Source organism: Amphiura filiformis, chromosome 11 (assembly GCF_039555335.1).
Source record: "Amphiura filiformis chromosome 11, Afil_fr2py, whole genome shotgun sequence".
In the NCBI taxonomy this organism is placed as follows: domain Eukaryota; kingdom Metazoa; phylum Echinodermata; class Ophiuroidea; order Amphilepidida; family Amphiuridae; genus Amphiura; species Amphiura filiformis.
This window is the reverse complement of record NC_092638.1, coordinates 34,769,451-34,793,513: the sequence shown is the minus strand read 5'-3', so window position 1 is coordinate 34,793,513 and position 24,063 is coordinate 34,769,451. Positions and strand designations below refer to the sequence as shown.

The 24,063-nt window shown below is 38.0% G+C and overlaps 2 long non-coding RNA genes across 2 annotated transcripts in view; one reads left to right on the top strand and one right to left on the bottom strand.

Annotated features, from left to right (window-relative positions):
• LOC140164776 (uncharacterized) overlaps window positions 1–24,063 on the top strand; it is a 406,719-nt gene that overhangs the window by 223,510 nt on the left and 159,146 nt on the right. The window lies entirely within an intron of this gene.
• LOC140164770 (uncharacterized) lies at window positions 13,774–23,081 on the bottom strand. Its single transcript, XR_011860571.1, has 3 exons — window positions 22,808–23,081; window positions 18,718–18,891; window positions 13,774–15,134 (listed from the first exon to the last, which is right to left on the bottom strand). It is a non-coding gene; the product is annotated as an uncharacterized lncRNA (long non-coding RNA).

Below are 24,063 nucleotides of genomic sequence, written 5' to 3'. Positions count from 1 at the left end.
AGTCGACGTAGTGGTTCAGTGTCATTAGATAGATCTGGTAGAAATTTAGCGAGATATTTTGTCATTCCAATAAATCGCTGGATGCCATTAACATCTGTCGGTTGCGGCATCTTGCTAATCGCTTCTACCTTGTGCATGTCAACTTTGAGTCCATCACTTGTTAGTGTGTGTCCTATGAACTGGACTTGATCACATTTGTATTGGAATTTTTCCATGTTTAGCTTGATGTTGTTTTCTGTACAACGGTTCATGAAATTTTCCATGTTATTATCATGATCTTGCATTGCATCTGTGAGTGTCTGACCTTCGCCAGTAATCAGTATGTCATCGGCAATTTTATGTATACCTTTCAAATTCTCCAAACATTGGTCTAATTTCTGCTGGAAAATTTCAGGAGCCGGTGTTACTCCAAATGGGAGCCTTGTATATCTGTATCTGCCCCATGGGCTCTGAAAAGTGGTCAAAAAAGATGATTCGTCATCTAATTCACACTGTAAAAAACCTTCTTTACAATCTGCTTTGGAAAAAACTTTGACATTTGCCATTTCAGGCAAGACATCTTCTATCACAGGTAGTGGGTAATGACTTCTTTTTAAAGCCCGGTTTAGATGTAATGGGTCAATGCAAACGCGAAGTTTCCCTGATGGTTTTGTGACTGTAACTAAACTTGAGACCCAATCAGTGGCACAGTTGACTTTCTTGATTACACCTAAATTCTCTAACCTTGTGAGTTCTTCCTTAAGCTTTGGTTTCATTGACAATGGAACTTTCCTGGGAGGCATTACAACAGGTGTTGCCTCAGGTTTTGTTTCAAGATGAACTTTCCTGGCATTCGCCCCAAACCAGTGAAAACTTGACCATGTTTTTCTAAGATTTCTTGTTTTGACACCCCATTTGTCATTTGATGTACATTCAAATCATTTGGTTTCTCAATATTTTTGTATTGAACTTTAATCAGTCCCATGACCTGTGATGTGATTGACCCTATAAGTGGCATGCAATCTTCTCCTTGTACTACGTTGAATGGCACATAATATGTTTCACTTGTCTTGGGATTTCTAACTTCGAGTTTACAGATACCTATAATTGGCATTTTTGCCTTTTGGTTGTACAATCTCAATTTGCAGGAAGTTTTGGTCAGGATGCAATTTGCAGGTACAAATCTCTCTGGTATGACATTACATTCCGCCCCCGAGTCAACCTGCATCATAATTGGGTACGGTTGTCCTGCAACTTCCATCGCTGCCAAAATTTTCTTCTCAAATTTTGTATTTCCAGTATTGACTGTTTTTACTTCATGTTCATCTCTACTATGGTGAACTTTCTCATTTGTATTTTTCACAGTTTTACATGTAAGTTCATCGAGTTTGTGAACGTGAACATCAGTTGATTTGTCATCTTCATTTGTGACAGAAATTGTGCATGCGTCATCATAGTCAGTGGAAGAATCTGAATATGAAGAATCTTCTTCCGCCTCTATAGCATGAGCAGCACTTGAATTTTTCTTTCTATGGTTGTATTTCTTGGATTTAGCACGATACGAATTGTGCTGACCAGAACAACGCTGGCTATAACTTGAATGGAGATTGCATTTTTCTGCAAAGTGATTTTGTCTCTGACATTTAGTGCAGACTTTTCCAAATGCTGGGCATTTATCTCTCAACAACTCATGTTTACGTCCACAAAATCTGCAATTATTTGTGAACTGCACATTGTATTTACCCTGACTTCTGGGTTTTGACATAGCATAGCATGAATAGTTGAAGTCCCATCATGCATCAGTCATTGCCTTTAAATGTGACTGTGTGGCAATGTGCGCCTTACACTTGGTGATACATTGTTCAAGGGAGAATGTGGCGTGATCCTGAGCAAGTAACTTTTGCTTCAGAGTTTTACTGTAAATACCACAGACAATTTGATCACGTGTAAGGTTATCTCTCATTGCACCATACTCACACTTGGCGGCACATGTCTTACATTTCACAATAAATTCATCAAGTGATTCATTTTCACCTTGGACTAAAGTATTGAAAACATGTCTTTCATATATGATGTTTACCTTTCCCTTTGCATGTGTGTCCCATAGTTTGAGAATTTGGTCCATTTTTTGTTTATCATTCTCTTCATTGTATGGCAAATTATTATGGGTATCTAGAAACTCTATGCCTATCGCCTGGATAAATGTGGCGACACGAATTGGATCTCCTTTGGATTTGAGACCAGTAAGAACTTCATAGGAATCCCACAATTGCCGAAACTTTTCCCAGTTACCTTTTAAATCACCGGTAGAATTAGTCAATTTTGGGATTGGGATAGACATTCCCGTAAATGGTGTAGTCGAGTCAGCTTCATTTTCAGCGTCACCTGGCATCTTGTAATTTAAATTTGATACTGTATGCTAGCCTACTTGTAAATGTATGCAAATTAAAGTTTACTTCAAAATGAGTAACTTATTTACTACAATAAACCGACTAACTTAAGCTTACTTCGTACATATACACTGTCTTTGAGTTGACTTGGGTACTACACATGCAAACACTACTAGTGGTACTGGTAATTAATGCAATATACATTGGTTTACACATCCATAACATTCGTTCTGCATTTGAATATGGTATAATATTCATGACATTCACATTGGTTTAGATTAGACATTCACGATATTCATTTTGCATAGCATTGTTCATGTGTTTGAACATGGACCTGATAATTTTGTTCTACATTTGAAATTGAACATACATGACATACACGGATTTGTTCTGCATTTGAACATACATTATATAATTATATACTGAATATTGTCAACTTTCTCCTGTTTGCGTGCTTAATTTAATGTTGTCGCGAGAGCAATCAAAGACGAGCGAGTCGCGAGTACATGAGCGTTGTTTTGCGTGCGAGTGGTATATGGCGACGAGGCTGTCGAATTCGACGATTACATGCAGACGATGCGTTCGGAGCTATTTTGTTATCGTCGAAAGTTCACTTTCCGATCTGATGAAGGCATTGTTCTTAGCACTGTAGACACCATGTTAAATAGTTGTGTACCTTAGCCACTTACTTGTTAGTAACACACACAAAGTCAGGAGTATTTATATTTATAACATTGACAGTCTTGTTTTATTATTTAAACTCCATGTTGTCCGGTATCAAGTCCCGGGTTGCCAGTCTGAATACCCATACGGGTCTTTACTAAAATCCCTAGACTCACGATAGTGGAATCCCATATCGTAACAAGGCCAATAAGGCGTATTTCAAAATAAGAGATAATTTGTATAGTTCATCTGTTGCTTGTAGCCTAAAATTGTTCACTACTCTTATTCAGCCCATTTTGAATTATTGTTCTGAGGTTTGGATGCCCTATTTGCTTAAGAATTTAAATGATTCTAATATTACATCTATTTGTGATAAATTGCCTGGTGAATCTTTACATGTGAAGGTTGGTAAATTAATTCTTGGTGTTAATAAAAGAACCACTAACAATGCAGTAAGAAGTGAATTAGGTTGCTTTCCAATGTTACTTTTTATGATGAATTTATCTGTTAAATATTGGTGGTCTTTAAATAATCATTGTTTACATGGGAATAATTCCCTAGCCATTGATGCTCTTTTGGACAATAGAATATTATGTGATACTGGTTTATTCTCATGGTCTTCTGGTATTAAGAAAATTCTTGCTAGTATAGATAGATTAGATATTTGGGATAAACCAAACATATTAACTAAGCACAATTTTCATGTTAATATTCTTTCCAATCTTCAATCCAATTATGAAGTTCAATGTTCAGATTTTATGTGTCAACATCAGCCTAAACTTCGTTCTTATTGTTTGTTCAAAACAAATTTTCATTGCGAGAATTATGTTCTTATGTTTCATCGCGCATTTAGATCAAATTTCAGTAGATTAAGACTCAGTGCTCACTCTTTGATGATTGAAAAGGGGCGTCATTTAATACCTAAACTAGATCCTCATAAGAGAATTTGTCATCTATGTACTTTAAATATGATTGAGGATGAATTTCATGTTATTATTAAATGCCCATTTTATGATACTTTGCGTAGAGATATGTTAAAAATTTTAACTGATATGTATGATAACTTTGATAATCTGACTGACGATGTTAAATTTATAAAAATAATGAGCGTCACAGATTTTGATAGTATAAAACCTGTTCTTACTTTTGTAAACTCTGCTTTTGAAGCACGTAGTAACCTAGATGTTTAATAGTTTAGTTTTATAATTTACTTATTCTCTTTATTATTTTCTATATGTGTATCTTTTGTATAACTTGACTGTACCTATTTGTTTGGTGATGTCAATAAAATAACTTGAACTTGAACTATTCATATTCACATTGCGGACCAATCAGAATACTTCGGTGTAACGCTTGATCTCTTAGATAGATGGGGTGAGCAACGAAGGCGGTTTTTATCTGACCAAAATGTCACACCGTCGCCAGGGCAGATTGGTCGCTAGGGCAGAATGACGTCGGAGCCTGGGCAGATAAAAATCTGTAAAAAGTTTTAAGAAATTGTGGGCGGGGCGAAGGGTCGGCGGCGAAACACAAAGAGATTTTGCAGGCACACACATCGACGGATTTCAATTTCAGCGGAGTTTGTCAACAAAGATGAACCAAATGGCCGGGCTAAATGGATATATTTTATTGCTGCAGAATCGGGCACACGGCAGAAACAAGGTATTTAAAACAATAAAAACATTATACTTGTTTTTGGAATCGAATGTTGATAAAAGCGAAATTAGAAACTGATTTTTGCGGGTAAATTTTGAGGACATCGGATAGTTGTTACAGTCAATGTTTTTTTGTTTTTGTTTTTTAACCAGTCAAAAACTTCCGGGTCATGCCATGGTAAATTAATACGGATGTGCATTCCTGTCGCCTGATCGAAATCATGATTGATCATTATGAGTACACAAACCTTTCCACTAGCCTTGTTGTCTGCAGTTGCCTGTCGTGAGCTGAAGCCGGGGCTGAATTCTGAGAGAAATGTGACTGTCTGATCGGCCTGACTGAGTCCCGTCCGGTCCCGGGCCAGTCAATGTTTAATTTTGTAAGCTTGTTCATGTGTTTGTAATTGTGAGATGCACTGGCATGTGCTTATGTTCATGTCGTGATGTTACATGTTAACATGGACGTTATTCATGTATTCATTTAATATGTTCATGAGCTTACACGTATTCCTGACATTGTCCTTGACCTTGCTGAGGTTAATGAATTAGGTTTCTGCCGGAAATTAGAACGAAATGGTCTGGGCAATCGGCAACAGCAATAGCCTTTTCCGCGGGATCCGCCATCTAGTGGGTCCTGCCGTACTGCATGCCATGCGATAGACATTACGTCCTCGATTACGCGGTAGTCGCAACGCGTTGTGCACCTCTTCAGTCAAGCGTCAACGCGGTGATCTTAAAGTTATTTTTTTTAAACTTCCGTGGTCCGAGCTGTGCGCCAAGCGTCTACGAGCGCACACACAGAAAAAATAAACAATCACGCTGATTGGATGATCAACGCACTTGACAACAAGTCGGTTGACCCATTGGTTGTCTGTTCGGCGTGTAGTAGGCGACCTTGTCACTTTTACGCGATCGCAATTCACCAGCGCGTACCCCGACCACGCCCACGGAAGTTTAAAAAAACCAACTTTAGCAACAAGGTACTCATACCCACAAGATGGCGGCGTTGACGTCACAATAATATGTCAATGACTACCTCTATTGAAAAGTTATAATTTGGTTCACCTCAAGTTTGATAGTGATATCAATGCTCTTTTCGCGGTTGTGCCGCAAGCGTGCTGACAAATCGCCTGTGTGCGGCGTGCGTGTACATGGTGTTTAACTTTACGCCGGTTCGACACTGCGGCAAGCATAGACATACCACCTAGACCTATGAGTGCCCATACTTAACCATGGCAGTAGGTGAAGCCACGTATCCAAGGTGATTTTGGTCGGGTAGTCGGACGCGGAGAAATAAGCGTTCATGTCTGGAGAGAAAGACGCGCTCGTTTGCGTGATTGTTGCGCCATTATTACTCGCGTCAAATGCAACATGTTCTGTAGACGCGAACATAATCTGCTTGCTTGCGTCCGGGTATGCGTCCATGTCAAAGTCACTGGTCTAGGTACTTGTTTGTCTGGGGCGGCGAGCAAAATAAGCACCTAGGTCACTACCGAACTTGATGAACCAAATTATAGGCCTAACACTAACACTACCATGACTACAGGCAATCAAAGGATCATGATTGCATAGAACTGTAAAAGGTACTGGTATTGTGTTTTAAATGCCTGCCTAGTATAAAAAAAATGTTTTAAATTTAATTCGTCCATGGTACGAACTACGGTTTTTGTCAGAGAAGAACGGCATTTGTTTACATTTTGAGAGCGTGCAGAGCATAAACACGGAAGTGGGCAAGTCACAATCATAACAACAGACCAATAATCTGATTGGCGATTCGTGTCATCTGCGCAGTGAAGCAAAATCATCTTCAAAGCGGCAAGTATGAAACCAGCATAAGACAGCGCGCATGCGCCCGACAACAGCAGCACACTTGTCCTTGATGATCGATGATAATGGGTTTATGTACTACAAGTGCGCAAACTAAAAACACGATTCTACTGCTTAGATGTTTGTGCCGGTTAAGAAACAACAGGGATGTCCTTACAAAAGTAACTTCATTTTTAGGGAAAAAACAATTTTACTTGTAAACAAAAAATTACTCTGATTGAGAATTAAAGGATTTTGTCTTTTGGCTAGATTCAAAATCAAAATATTTGCCAGCCAATCCCCAGGCCCATCCATTATGACACAATATTGGATAGGCAATGTTAGTCTATAAATGTTAGGGAGCGATCGTTATTTACGACAGGGGGGATGGGCATTTTGAGGGGGAACCCGACATTTTTTTGTTTCTTGAGGGGGGAATGCAAAATTTTTTGTTGAACCAGGAGGGGGGATTTTTAAGTTTTAAACGGAGAAATTCGGGAAAACAGGTACAGGCCATTAGTCCGACACTCCGCTAGTCCGGCACGCCGCTAGTCCGAATCTGAAATGCACTGCAGTGACTGCACCAGTCCGACATGCCGCTAGTCCGAATCTAAAATACACTTTGCCAGTCCGACACGCCGCTAGTCCGAAAATGAAAAACACTGCGCTAGCCCGAAATTGAAAACCACTGCGCTAGTCCGAATCTGGAAAACACTCTTTCAGTCTGAGACTGCGCCAAATCTAAAAATCACTGCACACTAGTACGAAACTGAAAACGATTGCGCTAGTCCGAACTCCGAATTTGAAAAGCACTGCGCTAGTCCGAATTTGAATTGGGGAAACACTGCGCTAGTGTGATATTCTGACTAGCGCAGTGTTTCTCAGATTCTGACTAGCGCAGTGTTTCTGGGTAGAGAAAGGCAAGTGAAGTAAAGCGCCTTGTTCAATACAATGGCACAACACGATGGCACTGCTGGGGCTCAAACTTGCAAACTCTGATTATTGAGGTAGAACCTGTACTGCTGCGCCACCTTTCCCCCGTTACTCATCAGACAACTTCCGCTTTCAAATCTGTTCTAGCTCTGAATGTTCTGACACAGTACCCTGACTCCAAAAATAGACCTCCCAATCATACCTCCAGCTCCAGTTTAAACTTCTACAGGTAGATATAGAATACAAGATCCAAGAAATTCATTGGTTGAAATTCATGTTGGTAGATTTCATCTATGCATTGCATGCAATAATATTGCTCATACATCAAATGGTTTTATAATTCAAGCTTTTTAAATAATCATGTTCTTCTTCTTATATTTTTGTTTCACAGGGGCATGATGATTTGAAAAAGGGACCTCAGGACATCAATCTACAATGCATCTCATGAATGATAGCTGCCATAAACAAATATGCTTTTTGTATAGAGCGTACATTTTCTTGTTGGTCATTCAATCTACACATTTGGCAAACAATGTTATAGTATAATGTAAAGTACCAGTATTCAGCAAAAATCAAGAGGTGAAATGAATTATCTTTGGTAATATATTAAAGTGACATTTTATCAGACTATATTTAAGAACTGGAGTGCTAAATTTGTGACTTCACATGAATGACACTGTATTGTGTTTTTTTAAACTGTTGTGGAAGAGGTAGCCCAGTCAAAGGTAAATAAGGGCTTAACCTGAATAACCCACCACTAATTGCAACATAATTCATATAACCACCTAGTACAGACAGGCTGTGAGCTCGACTCCTATACCGGTTTGATTTGATTTGTGAAATCTTTAAACTACTTCAGTGGCAACCACTGCTTTCCAAGCAGGCCCTCATACAATGATCTAAGATGCTTGCTATTAGAGGGGTATCACGTTTTGCTTGAATAGAACTCGCTCGCTATTTGAGGGGCATTGCGGTTTTGCAAATTGGGCAAGTTCTATTTATCATCCATTCTTTTCAGAAAAACATATTAAAGAATATATCAATAAAATTCACCAGAAGTCAAAGTAGTGGAACAATGCTTAATTTTTGCATGAATCCAAAATGGCCACTTATGCATGTGTGAGATTTCAAAGTTATTCCACTCTGGATAATATCCATATAAGAATGGGGAAAAAGTATAGTTTGACCTGTCTCCAACATGAGTTCTTGAGTTATAGGCAAAAAGGTGATAGGTTACATTTTGGGGTCCACAGGCAGCTACAGTTGAAAAATATTCTAATTTTAATGAAACTGGTTTCAAATTATTCCCCCAGTCAGAACTCTTACCCCTTGTTCCCCATTAAAAACCCAAAATTAGGGAATTGTCTACTTTTAGGGGCAAATTTCAGCATAATTTGTTGATTTTACCCCCACTGCATGTTACCAAAGTAACAACCACCTGAGATATGACAAACTTTTCTTTGTTTAAAATGTTTTTGCAAGCATAGCAATCTGAGTTTGTTTTTCTCACAATCATAGAATTTTTACATCTTTATTCCCTGTGGTACCCAAATTTTGACATTTGACCTTTTTCCCTATTACTCAAGAGCTGTATACTCCTCAATCCCTATGACGAGGGGAATAAATTGGTATCGTCGGCTTTTTAACAAGATTTGACCAACTTTGTAATGTCACCCCTGTATAAGTGGCCATTTTTGATTTATGCCAATTAGGCAATGTTCCACTTGGATTTTCTGTAATTTTTGATATTTTTGTGTGAGCTTTTAGGAGATGGGTGCATATGTAATAGATTCTGGTGCATTTAGTGGTGGGTCATTTTTTAATTAGACTGGGCTGGTAGGTGATAATTCTGAAACATGCATGGAATGGAACTAAAAGTGACCAACTGACTGCTATTTTAGAGTCTGGGTTAGGGCTTAGGTTACAGGTAAGGGTGACATTTAGGGTAAGGTTTATGGATTAAAACTAAGTTGCTGTATTTATTGACTACTAACCCTTCAGTTGAGGCTTTACACTGCATGATCAGCAGTGTGTCTGCTATCTTCAGTAGATCAGCACTCTCAGTCATCCTAGGCTATTTAAGGCACTTAATTTAATGCCCATGTGACCCATCCTGTCTGCAACCTGTAATGTCAGCACCCATCTGGCCACAGGGGCATTAAATTAAGTGCCTGCATTTAAATAGCCCAAGATGACTGTAATATCTAATATCTTCAGTAGATAGTACTTTACACTGCATGATCAACAGTGTGTCTGCTATCTTCAGTAGATAACACCATACACTGTAATCGGTGGTATATCTGTTATCTTCAGTTGATAGCACTTCATACTGCATGATCAGCAATGTGTCTGTTATCTTCAGTAGATAGCACCATACGGTACACTGTTATCTTCAGTTGATAGCACTTCATACTGCATGATCAGCAGTGTGTCTGTTATCTTCAGTAGATAGCACCGTCACGGTACACTGTTATCTTCAGTTGATAGCACTTTACACTGCACGATCAGCAGTGTGTCTGTTATCTTCAGTAGATAGCACTATACGGTATGTAATCAGTGGTATATCTGTTATCTTCAGTTGATAGTAGTTTACACTGCATGATCAGCAGTGTGCCTGTTATCTTCAGTAGATAACACCATACACAGTAATCAGTGGTATATACGTTATCTGCAGTTGATAGCACTTTACACCGCATGCTGATCAGTGTGTCTGTTATCTTCAGTAGATAGCACTATACACTGTGTAATCCAGGGCTATTTTAACATACATACATACATACACAATTCTTTTATAAAGCGCCGTTACATCTAGACCACAGCGCATAAACAAATTCAAAGCATAAATACAATATAACAAAACAAAGTGAGCAATAAAAACAGTCAACTTTTTGGGAAGAGATGTGATTTCAATCATTTCTTAAAGACTGGTAATGAGTTTGCAGTACGAATGGTGATGGGTAAATTGTTCCACAGTCCAGGAGCAGCCAGAGAAAAAGCTTTATTTGCGGCAGAATGAAGAGATTTGGCATTGAACTTATGTATAGTAAGCCGTGTTGTATCTGAAGCAGAGCGAAGTCCAGTACGCGATTGATGGTAGGGTGTGAAACAAGAAGCTAAATAACCTGGAGCATGTCCATTCAAGCATTTAAACACATACAGAAGTACTTTGAAATTAACGTGTCTCACTGTCACGTACGTGCCGAGATAAAATATTTGTACAGTGACAATTAACAATCCGTGTAGATATGCTTTAATAGTAGACAATGGTAGAGCCTTTCTTACGGTCACATGCAGGTAAAAATGTCAATATTTTTATTTTTGAAACGCACTCTACTTCATCAACACTTTTATCTCATTGCACGAACGTGACAGTGAGGCACGTTAAAATAGCCCCTAGTGTAATCATAGGTCAGTCTAAATATGAAATTACCCACTACTAAATGCAACAGAATCCATTTCACATGCGTCCATCTCCCAAAAGCTTGCAAAAAACATCAAATGTCACAATATCCAAGTAGTTGTACTTCTGGGAGATTTTGGTCCTAAATTATGCTCCAGGAAGAGCTGCTCCGAGCATGAATAAATCTGGAGTAATATTCTAAGTCCAACATGCTCCAGGAGCATGTTTTGAATGCACAATGCTCAAGGAGCATGTCCAACATATATATGCTCCTGGAGCAGTGTGCATTCAAAACATGCTCCTGGAGCATGTTGACTTAGAATTACTCAGATTATTCATGCTCCTGGAGCAACTGCTCTTGGAGCATATTTTAGGCCAAAATCTCAAAGAGATTTTGGTCCTAAATTATGCTCCAGGAAGAGCTGCTCTGAGCATGAATAATCTGGTGTAATTAACTAAGTCCAACATGCTCCAGGAGCATGTTTTGAATGCTCAAGGAGCATGTCCAACATATATATGCTCCTGGAGCAGTGTGCATTCAAAACATGCTCTTGGAGCATGTTGGACTTAGTTAATTACACCAGATTATTCATGCTCCTGGAGCAACTGCTCTTGGAGCATAATTTTGGGCCAAAATCTCAAAAGAGATTTTGGTCCTAAATAATGCTCCAGGAAGAGCTGCTCTGAGCATGAATAATCTGGAGTAATTAACTAAGTCCAACATGCTCCAGGAGCATGTTTTGAATGCACAATGCTCAAGGAGCATGTCCAACATATATGCTCCTGGAGCATGTTGGACTTAGAATATTACTCCAGATTATTCATGCTCCTGGAGCAACTGCTCTGGGAGCATAATTTTGGGCCAAAATCTCAAAGAGATTTTGGTCCTAAATTATGCTCCAGGAAGAGCTGCTCTGAGCATGAATAATCTGGTGTAATTAACTAAGTCCAACATGCTCCAGGAGCATGTTTTGAATGCACAATGCTCAAGGAGCATGTCCAACATATATATGCTCCTGGAGCAGTGTGCATTCAAAACATGCTCCTGGACCCCAAAATTTGACCTTTTTGCCTATAACTCGGGAACTGTATGTCGGAGGCAGATTAAACTATTCTTTTTCTGAAACCTTTTGATGAGAACAATACATTGATATCGGTTTTAACAGGATTTAACTAACTTCTAAATTCCAATTGTGTATCCAGAAGTCTCCATGTAATAAATAAAATAACTCCCAAAATTTGCTCATGCTTTAAATTAAAACTTTGCTAGTTTTGTTTGTATTTGGTAGTTTTTTTGATCACTATGTATAGCCATATGTTGGCCTACTATAAGGTTGTATCAAAATGATTATTACCCAAGTTTCAAGTACAAGTATGTACAAGACTGCAACACAAAATAACCCAATTGTGGATCAATATATAAACTTTTGTCATTTCAAGAGAATTCTTGTTGCAAATATCACAACTATTTGTGTATCAATCATTTTGATACAGCCTGTTGTATAGCATCCCATATACTTTAGTTTTTTCCTGCCAGAAATTATTTCTTGCTCATCCCAATTTAGCCCTCCCCATGGCACATGAATACTGTAAAAGTGGGCATTTTCACAGAACATTAATATTTGTGCTTTTCCGCTTAACACACATGCCACGTAAATAATAAATCCTCAAATAATTATGTTCATTCATGTATAGGCCTGCGAGAAAAATCACAAATTAAAAAAAAGCCGGTATCCCAAGGTATTTCAAAATTGGCAAAGTACACAACACTACATGAGCTTTAATACATTGTGTGAAAATTCCCACATTATGTCAAAGTTTATGTCACAGACCAGGAGTTTGGGGAATTTGGTAAATACCATAACCACCTGGGTATAAGCCCACCTTCGCTATAAGCCCACCCCTATTTTCAAAACATTCTGGGAACAAGGGTGCACTCAGGTATAAGCCCATTACTAAATTTTGGCCAAGTTTTTAAATCAAATCAATGCTTTGCTCTCATATTTAAGAACAAATATAAAAAAAGTATCAGTTGATAATTAACATTCCCTTATTATTTTAAGAAATTGACATAGATGATAGAAATTACTGGCACATTAGACATATACAAATGGGGGGTGATTGTTCTTATTTTTAAATTCAAGCACTAGCCCTCCCCGATAAGCCCACCCCCATTTTCGAAGTGAAATCTGCCGTCTAGGGTGGGTGGGCTTATACCCGAGTGGTTGCAGTAATAAATATATGTTGTGCAACAAACTTAGATAAGCAATTTTCTGGCCAAGGCAGCAGAATGATCGACTGTAGATCCGTTGGATAACGCTTTTCCAATGGGATGAACTTTGCTGCTTGGATGATATCACGATGAGGTTAGCATTTATTCCATATTGAAAAGCGTGTTCCGACGGATCTGCACTCGACCAGCCTCGTAGTGATGGCTGGCAAAAGGAAATGGTGCTTTATTGATACCCTTATGTACATGTATGATGAGGCAAAATAAATTCACACCAAAAACCAGGTTATTGTTCAGGAAATTAATTCTTATATTATTTAATAAATATAAAGTTTGTAGTAGAAAAATTATTGATCAGGATAGACTTTCCCAATAAATCAATAAATTTTAATCAATCAGCAATACTGTTTCAAAAAGGTTTGACCACTAAAAATTTGGATTAATCAATATCTGATCATGGAAGTAAGTACTTCCATGATCTGATCAAATGAACAAGATACACCTTTGCTATATATCATTCAAATATTTTGGTCAATTTTTGGCAATAATTTAAGGGCCAAAATAATGCATGTTTATGGCATTTTTCATTGGCTGTGACAATCAAGCCCAAAGACCAGGGGTAGCATTAAGGCCGAAAGTCAGGGGTTGTTTTCCGTGTTTTCACTCCCGAGCTTGCAGAAAATCCAAATACATGGGGTGAAAATTAATTCTCGGGGTGAAAAATATTTTGCAGTGTAGTCAGGGATAGGAGTAAGGTCCAAAAGCAGAGGGTCAGAGTTCACCCCCGAGCTTGCACATTCCCAATATATGGAGGGTCCTGCCAAAGACTTGCAAGTACAAAGACTAATAATGCATTCTATTCTTTAGTAAACAGATTTTCTGTTCTTAACTATACTCAAATAATCAACATTAACTTTTTAATTATGAGCTCACTCTTAGTCTGTATTAAAGACTTTGAATACTTAGACTCTACCATGTCTTTGGAATTTGTGACTAAAATTGACAGAAAACATGGACAATTGCATGTTTTGGGCTAATTCCCCTCAAATTGTAAAAAAAAAAAAAAAAGGACATTATTGTTAGAAGTATAGAACTAACTAAAGGATTAAGACAGGGGAATAGCCAAACTATAGCAAAAATTGACAAATGGGACAAAAATTTGGGGTTTGACTTTGGGGACCATAAATAATCCTGGCTACACCTCTGGATTAGGATTTAGCTATGTTACAATTGGCAAAGATATTGTCTTTAATTAAAAAAAAATAGTGTTGCATTTTTCTAGAATCTGGAGTAATTGCAACAGAATCCCATCCATTTCACATCGGTGATGAACAACGGTGAAACATGATTGAATCCCTAAATGTACGGTATGTACGCTGGAAAAAAGTGTGTTATCAAGAATTTTATGCTGACAGATTTGATATCAACAAGTTTCCACTGTTCTTGGTAATAACAATCAGCCATCGAATTAACCCAAAGCACCCATGGCATTTTGCCGTGGGTGCCCATCCCTACCCGTAATACCCTCAAAATATGTCCTTTACCCAAGGCAATTTACTTGCCGTGCCCTATAATGAAGTTGATGTTTGTGTGTGTTTTCTTCACTTTTGAGAAATTGCCTTGGTGCCCTTCTCAAATTTTCAACAGTTGCCATGATGCCCTCTTGAAATATTACAAAGTGCTGTGCTGCCTTGCCTTTTCAGTGAAACTAAGGCAATTACCAACTTGCCCTAAAAAAGTTCCTTAAGATCCTTAATTCGAGGGCTTAGGGCTGATAACAATGTCTCAGTTCCTGGGGGCGGGGTAGTGCAATTGGTTATTACTATGGAGAGTCAGTCACATCAGCGCACTGGACCAGGTCTGGCATCAGGTCTACTTCATCAGCATCAGAAGCTTCCACATCATTGATGGCCGACATAATCGTAAGGTCCTGCATTTTAAGTCATCCTGGCTGATGTTGAAGAGAATGCAGCAAACAACAATGTATCACATGCACCCTCTAATACCACAAGCAGGGAAATTTGCTCTTGAGCTGATCAATCAGAACTCAGGTGGATATCCATGGTGGATCTATGACTCTGAAAAACAGTGAGAGAGAGAAAGAGAGAGGGGGTATTATAATCTATTTACAGAAGGTGTTGAAATTTTCAGTATAACATTGGCACACACCATTCACAAACAAGTTGAAGCTATATAGTTGACCAAGTACTGCATTTTTTGATTCACATCAAGTTTCTCAAAACACAGCAAAATAGGTCAAGTACCATTGAGGCCTATTAACCTGCACCTATTGCAACACATAGAAAGTGAAATTAAATTGTTAAATCCTATCTTTATTTGAATTGTTGTATGAAAACAAACATTTTGATACACCTTTTGTCCAAATCAGAGCACTCTGATATTTTTGACCCTAAGACCAAAAATGTGACCTTTGACTTTCTCTGCTATAACCTAAGAAGGGTACATCCTGTCAAACTAATAACTACTACATGTAGTATACATCATAAGATTGAGCACGAAAGAGCTTGGAAGTAGTACTACTGTCACGGTAAAAAGCGGTCGATATTTTTGGTAAGAATAAACAAAAAGTCATTGAATAAAAATATATATATCATAGGCGATTAGGCGTAGATCCTGGGGGATGGGGGATAAATCCCCCAATATTTTGCCAGGGAAATGGTCCATACAATCATCCCCCAATGTTGATGCCTGTATGTGGGTTTCTGACCAAATTAACCTCATATTTGACCATTGTAGCCCCCAAAGTGCAAATTTCTTCGTACTTCATGCAAATTTATTCCATTTTTGCACCATATTTCAACAGTTAAATTTCAAAATGGCAAAATTTTTCCATACCCGGATATAAATTCCATTTACGGATTACCCGAATTAAAAAAAAAATATATTTATTTTTTCGGGTTTGTAGTGTCCCTGGACCTAGAGCTAAATGCTAGGATAATTCATTGTTCACTTATTCATTCATTGAATTTGTATCAATTTTGAAATCATTAATAGAGTATGACATGAGTACAAATTTATTCAAATGACATAGGCCTACAATTTTTTTTTTTTTTTTTAATAAGTCAACCATGAATGATCCCAGCATTTAGCTCTAGGTCCAGGGACACTACAAACCCGAAAACTTAAAAAGATAAATGGTTGATACGGGTACCCGGTTTACCCACCGAAATTTACCACGGGTACCCGAATACGTCATTACCCTATAGGTCACAGCCTTAAATTTCATTGTATTTGGTTTATTTTAAAGGTGAACCTCATTGAAAATAAAGTTATATATCAATGGAAAGCTTATGATGTCAGGAAGCAGAAAAGAATATTTTTATTTGCATAGCGTACAGGGTAGACATAATCTCCATGCAAAGATTGGATATTGGCACCCCCCTAAATTACAAAACGAAATCGTTCAAATTGGGCGCTTTCGTTGATGACGTCAGCCCAGGGACACACAGTTACTTCCGGGTTTGATTGTAAACACAATGTCCGTGTATTACTGTGGCATGCATCGGGCCAATGCACGCAATTCAGTCATTGTCAACTTACCTTACATGAAAAATGTCTTCAATAAAATAAGAATAACATGAAGGAAATATCATGATCAAATCAAGAATGAAGTTCCTGAATAAAGTGTGTGGATTTAAAAATGGGAAAAGTGCTGGCCGGGGTGATTTGGGATAGGCCAAGCCATCCACGATTTGCATAGGGAATATTACAGTAAAGCACAAAGAGTGGAGATTCGCCGAAGAACCGGAAAGAAAACAGATTGCAAAAAATAACTGCTAGTGCTACCAGTTCAGATCGTCACACCAAGTTGAGATGAACTTATCACAATGAGAAAATGAAGGAATAGAATAAGGTACATGTCAGGATTTTGTAATTATTTCTTAGCTTTACAACCGGTCATGGCCGGTCATGTATGATAAGCGAACACGTATATAGATACATACGAGATGAGCTCAGTGACTGACTGAGTCTCACTACGCCGAGTGTTCAGTATCCGCGACTGTACTGTACTTGCAGACAAAATGACCGATTTGATATTGACATTCTGATATTTCCAACTTATTGCTACTTCATCAGCAAAATTTATTCCTGTAAATGTTCCAAATATAAGGGAACGATTGATCAAATCTGCTGAAACACCCCATGAGACACACACGCAAGTGCTGAGGCCGAAGCCCCGAAGCGAGTCGCTGTGTTTGTGCATATCCGTCCCTTCAATTTCTTCAGCAGTGCTAGCAATTTACGCATCGTATTCGGTAATCCATAAAACATGAATGTTTCACTTGTTCAGTACCGTACACTGATTGTACTATCATTAAAGAATCGTGACACAAGTGACAATATTTTAATTTTATTCAGATTTCAGAATTCCATCAAATAATGGTCTACTAAGCCTAAATTGTATTTATTTTATAATAAATCAGGCCGAGTATCTGTTTCTTTCAATCGCGATTGTGTGGAAAGAATGTATTACCGCAATGCGCTAAATATGAAAACCTTTATATGGGCTGGATTTGATGAAATCGGCGGTTTTTATTAATTTTTTATTACTGCAAGACGATATTTTTTTAAATCAGATATTTTAAAATGAATCAAGGATAGGGAATGTCACAAACAAGTATTTAATTTGTTATTCGATCATGTTTATTCAGTCCATGACATGAACAGTAGCAGCAAGCATTTGCGCATGGGATTGCTCCCAGCGAAATTCAAACTCAATTACCCAGTTATACCCAGCCAGTTATGACTGATTTTGTCAAAAATTTACGGAAAATTTATGTATTGACAATAATTCTATTATTTCTAATAAATATAGAAGGAGCCAGCAACTTGAAAATTCCTCTAATTTCAAGCTTTATTGTGAAAATCAGACTTGCCGGGCAGCTTGCAATGTACAGGAAGCAAGTCTTGTTTACATGTTTCCTAGTAGGATCACGTGACTCAAGAACCCTGAGCTTACGTCACGAGCATTCCCAAGGTCATAGACGATTGATTTGGGTGCTTTTTGGCGCCTTAAAAAGACCAAAATTCATTCATTTTTTAATTTTTCAGCTTTATTGGCCATCAAAAAATCGGAAAAAATAATTTTTAGTATCCTGACATCATAAGCTTTCCATTGATATATAACTTTATTTTCAATGAGGTTCACCTTTAAGGAGATAAGATTCATTCATTCATTCATTCATTCATTCCGGTTACTGTTCAAATGAGTGATTCCCAGGCCTCCCTCAAGTAACTCCATGACACATCATGCAGTGCTACAGACAAACTTGAGCAGAAACTGTTATATATTATGGGTGATTTGAAAATAGGCATCCCAGGATGGGCATCCAAAACTTTAAATCAACCGCCTGGCAATACAGAGCTGCCAACTCTCCCTCTTTTACGCAGGAGACTCCCTACTTTTAAACCTTCAGAACCCTTAATTTTGGTCATCTCCTGAAAAGGAAATGGTTTCATCCATTAAGATGTACACATTTTGACAAATCTCCTGATTGCAACAGGAAATCTCCCTTTTTCAAGATTCAAATGCTGGCAGCTCTGGGCAATAGGGGCTCTGACTCTGCCCCAGTGATATGCCACTGTCATGCTTGCCTTCACAACCCCCCCAAAAAAAAAAACACATAAAAAATAAAGTACCTGTTGCATGTATTCTTCCTCTGCTTCTGTTTTGAACAGAAGTCATCATCCATGAAGTATAGCAAGAAGTCCCTGCAGATGTTCATTCTCAACAGCTCAGCTGAGATACAATGTACTGTCATCGTGCTGGTTCTGGTTGACCATGATTGTGCCTGTCGTTGATGATACTATTACCTGTATTCATGAAATTTACAGGAAATTGAATATTAAATACATGATGGAAGTACACTCTGCACTGAGAAAAATGCAAAAATAGGCACAGAATTGGGCAGGGGTGTAGTACCCCCGTAAGTGCATGAACTTACTTATTATTTTACACCCTGTATCACCGCTTTAGTTATTCATTGCATAGCTAACTAACTATAGATACAATTTATTAAAGCTCATAGTGTGGCCTGTAACAAAATTAGATTTCTTTTGAGTTGTTTCATTCATACAAGTACTAAATAGCAAATGCAATAAATTATCAATTTCAAGTAAAACCAGGGTTTTTTCATGATATCACACTATATTTTTTCTTACACACCCTGAATACTAACTTCCATTTTGCAAAGTTGCATTGCTTGGAACATAAGCTTTCCAAATATGTATACTTAATTGCTGTAATTGGGTATTTAGTTTTAAAGATTTCAATACCTTTTTCTAATAAAATGAAATGAACCAAAAATAGAAGTAGGAGTATCAAAATTTAGTGAGGCCAAAGTAAATTGTTTGGTTGCCCTTCCAAGACAAAAATTTCGAGGGTTGGTTGATCGATCTTTTTTTTTCCATGTGTTTTTCCTCCAATTTCTCCAATTCACAAATGCTCGATCATTTTAAGGAAAAAAAAATGTGTGTTTTTGGACTGAATTTAAATGTACATTTACTTTGTGTTTTTTATCAAATATGCATTTAATAGATAAAATGAGTGAATAACAATTATAAAATGTCCTTAATACTGTCCAAATTTAAGGTTGCTTCTAAAAGAGTGAATGGAAAAAAAAAAAGCCCAACCAAAATTTCTAATTTTTGGGTCGGTCTCTGAGGGCAACCAAACATTTTTTTTTTTGCCTGATGAATCAAAAATTATGACCACCCCAAGACTGTACACATGGCAGTGATCGACATATGTGCACATTTCGAATCACGACATTAACTTAAACTCACTGAATGTACATGCCCGCATTCAGGTGTGACTTGTCGACACGCTTATGCCTAACCGCACAAAAAAGCATTGACAATTGACATCACTACCAAACTTGAGGTGAACCAAATTATACTATGCTGAGACTAGAGCTTGTCTGTACATACAGACCATGTAGTTGTAGAGACTGTTTTTTATACTATTTTTTGTGCTGCTGTGCCAGTGCATAGAGCGTAGACAATGGTTGAGCTATTTAAGGTTTACAAAGCTTGCGAGTAGGTGAAAGTGATTTTTTGAAATATTAGTCCTATTAAGTTCTATCAGGGCGGATTTAGAGGCGCGCCCGCGCCCCCTCTATTTTTTGCAGATCGGCGCCTGACTCTGAGTATTTTTGCAGAGCGGCGCCTGACTTGTGTGGGCGCCGAACCACGGCGGCGGTGGTGGTCATTCATAGGCCAGCTCACATCACACACTATAGGTGGCGCTATTCATCCATAGGGAAGTGGAATGTGCATGTACAGTCCAAAAATGGCTTTACTGTGGGGCTCATTGGAGAAAATCAGTAAAAATTAATTTTGACAACCAAAACCTTTAGTGATGTTGACTTAATATGTTGGTACTGGCATGATACTGGATTCATAAACTATCACATAGTGCAATCCATGTTCCACCAAGTCGACGCTTGATTTAGCTCAAAAGCAATTTGTGTGTAAATCAAGACCATCCAAAACAGCTTTCTTACAGTAAAGAATAGGAGGTCATCTGGGGTCACATACAGTAGTGTGCATTGTACATGTGCCTGCTGCATGGCTGTCACAATTTCACACACAAAATTTTGGGCAAATTGATGACACTATTTTTGTCTGTAACTTCAAAAGTATATGCACTAGAAACATGATTGACCCCTTATTGTTTAGGTAATTCAATTCTCTTTCAAATGAAAGAACTTTCAGCTAAATATATTGAACTTCAAAATTTTATGAACATCCCTATCATTCATAATCATAACAACTTTTATTTAATTTCCTTCCTGAAAATGTATACTTTCATAATACTATCATTATTGCATTGCGGCAGTCATACATTGTACACATGTCATGATGTACAGTCGGGCATTAGTTCACCACGTAAACTTGTATGGCTCAAAATTCGGACCGCTTCGCCATTAAGTTTACTGCTTTCTGTGTTTTGAAATTTGTTGACGTGTTAATGATCCCCGACTTCCGGTCGATTATTTTAGCTGTGTCGCGTCACGTGCATGACACTAGTGGGTACCAGCCAAACTTCAGAAAAAAAAAAATCACGATCGCCGATAACGATGTGATATGGGACTTACATAGGATTACACAGAGATATTTCTTGCCAAAATTTGACCATTTCTAGGTAGCTTTGCCCTACTTTGTCTGTGTTATATGAAAAAGGACAGTCTTAAGTAAGTAAATGTGCGATGCTTTTACTGTTTTGATGTTTTGGGAGACTGGGAGGGATCAGAACAAAAAAAATGATGGAGCCTATTCTTGACTGTGTAATATTCCTTCAGCACATTATCGTACGGTAATAGCCTTATACGATGGACAGATAGTATCAGTTTGTGAATGAGGACATCGTATAAGTTCCTTGTACTATAGAAAAATTATCAAATTTGTGGACATCGTGGAACATACTCTTTGCGTGGCTGTGCGTAGTAAGCAGTTGTACGCAGATAGCCTCGCTAATATGGACGCCAGAGAGTAGCGTTGTAATGCACTGCGTGTAGTTAGCATGATTAGTCGCGAGTAACAAGCGTAGTTGAATGTTCCACGATGTCCACGAATTTGATAATTTTTCTATCGTCGGGCATGGCGGACTATGTGCTGTGGCTGTACGTACTATGGGGTATAGTCTGTCCACTTAGAAGTACAAAGTAAATAGACCTCGGAAACTGGAGGTATGAGAATATATTCTTCAGACGTCAGTGCAATGCGCCTAATTGTAGGTAACCCAGGCAAACCTTAGTTAACACATTTGCTGGTCAGCCAAATTCGCCGACAATGTCAATGCATTTTTACATAGAAATTTAAAACTTGTGCCCGAAGAAAGAAACCTACATAAATATGTTTTCTATACTTCACTTGACCCAAATATATAATTTTTTTTATGGTGATAAGTCACCCGCACATGGAATTTCAGAGGGATTTTGATAGCAGTTCCATTAAAAAAAGCTGCTATCGCCATGAGACTAAGATCTAGAAACACCCCCGAAATGCCGTTTTGGGGAATTTTGCTAGATGAATCTTTTTGATGAAAGTCAGGCTTTGACAAGATGTAACTTTGCTACGGAAAGTGCTATGAAAAAAAGGTTTTCAGTTTTGGCTTTGTTTACTCAAGGGCTTTAATTTGATATATAAAATGATGCAGTTTGATGGCAAATTTGAATTCACCTAGGATACCTACTAATATAATAATATAATTGCTTCTTTGACTTTGGCGCGCCAACTATTGCACAATTTGTACTTGCCGAGCGCACCACGCTATTTACGCGTCACGTTTTTTTAACACGTAGTGCATGTGACGCAAAGCACCGACCCCAGGTGCCACAAATTTGGTTTGTACTTCTATGTGGACAGACTATAGGCCTACTGACTGAACTACCATGCATGCATGTAGGCGGCTTGGGCCCATGCATGCCAGGATCTGTGATGCATAGATGACAGCCACTACCAGTGGCACTACCATGACTACTTGTAGAATTGTGAATGCCGTCGATTTCGCCGCGCATGGCCGGTAGCATTTCCATTATGTTATATTTATCACTTATTTATTTGTAAGCTTACATCGGATGCAGTGATGTATTGTACTGAAATTTGTCAGTGTCTCTGAATAATTTCATGATTTTATTCAGTTCGGTGAAATTTACTCAGTTGGTTATTTGTATTTTCATGTATCAGTCCCCCAGTGAATTCATTTGGAATATACAGTATTACTCACAAAATTAAGAAAACATCATCCGAATCTCCGGTTGTTCACGATCGCATCTCACTTGTAAACAAAGTGTAAGTGAAATTCCCACCTGCTCCCACTTCCGGCAAGAAATTGTAAAAATCGCGGGTGAAAGTGCGTTCGAATTTCTAGGTCACGCAAATCACGCAAAATATTGAGAGGTCATCGGTGTGACATTGTTGTCAGAATTGAAAGGTGATAATGCGGGTCTCTGATTGGTCAATCGGCGAGTGTTGCACACCCCTTCTCTATTTAAAATGCGGAAATAAATACTATCTATGAATAATTCATCATTCATCGATCATGAATATGCATGTTATCGTCACGTTAAAATCATCCGATCGAATCGTATCATGTTTATGTTATGGCGCTTACTACGTGTATATAGTGTAGACTTGATCCACCAGTCCTTCAACTGCTTACGCACGGTTATCGGGTTGTGCTTTTCTCAGAGGGAGAGGGGCAAGTAAATGAATACCATTTAAAATGATCATTTACTGTGTGGAATGAACAATATTTTGTGATATCTTATAATTATAAATTTATTAAAACATCAGAAAGGGTAAAAAATCAGACAGATTCACACTATATATTTGTTAAAAACGTATTTTATTTCACACATTGTACAAATATCACAAATAATACAAGAATGCCTACAGCTCTTGATGTGATCTCATCTTGTGCACGCAGGCATTATCGCGTCATGAGTGCCCTACACGGACACGTACTGTGACGCACTTACAACAAACGCGCTCATTACGTGATCAGCTAATTTCCCGTATGCGGATTCGAGTGAAGTGTAGACACTTTCTATTATGGATCCGCACCCAGGAAATCGTATTGAAACGTTTCAACGCGGATCCTGCGCTCTCTTCTGAAGTCACCCAATACCTCTTTTGGGAATAGAATCGAACAATTGCTTGTCTACCCCTAATTGATTTTTATTTATATATATTATATATTTAAAGTAACTCTAACAAATCACCAAAAACTTTAAAAAATCTAAAAAAAGTAATGTTTTGGAAACATATTTTTCAAGTGATTTCAGTAAAAATCGGTTATTTTGGCCGAAAATGGCTCAGCTAAAAAGCAAAACACAAAACGTGTTCATAACATTTTGACTAAATCAAGCTATTATAGACCTATCGCCATTTTGCGGGTTCTATTGAATATGTGCGAGAAGGTGGTTGTCTCCCAGCGGTATGATTTTTCTTAATGAAAAATATTCTCAATCGGGCTTTCAG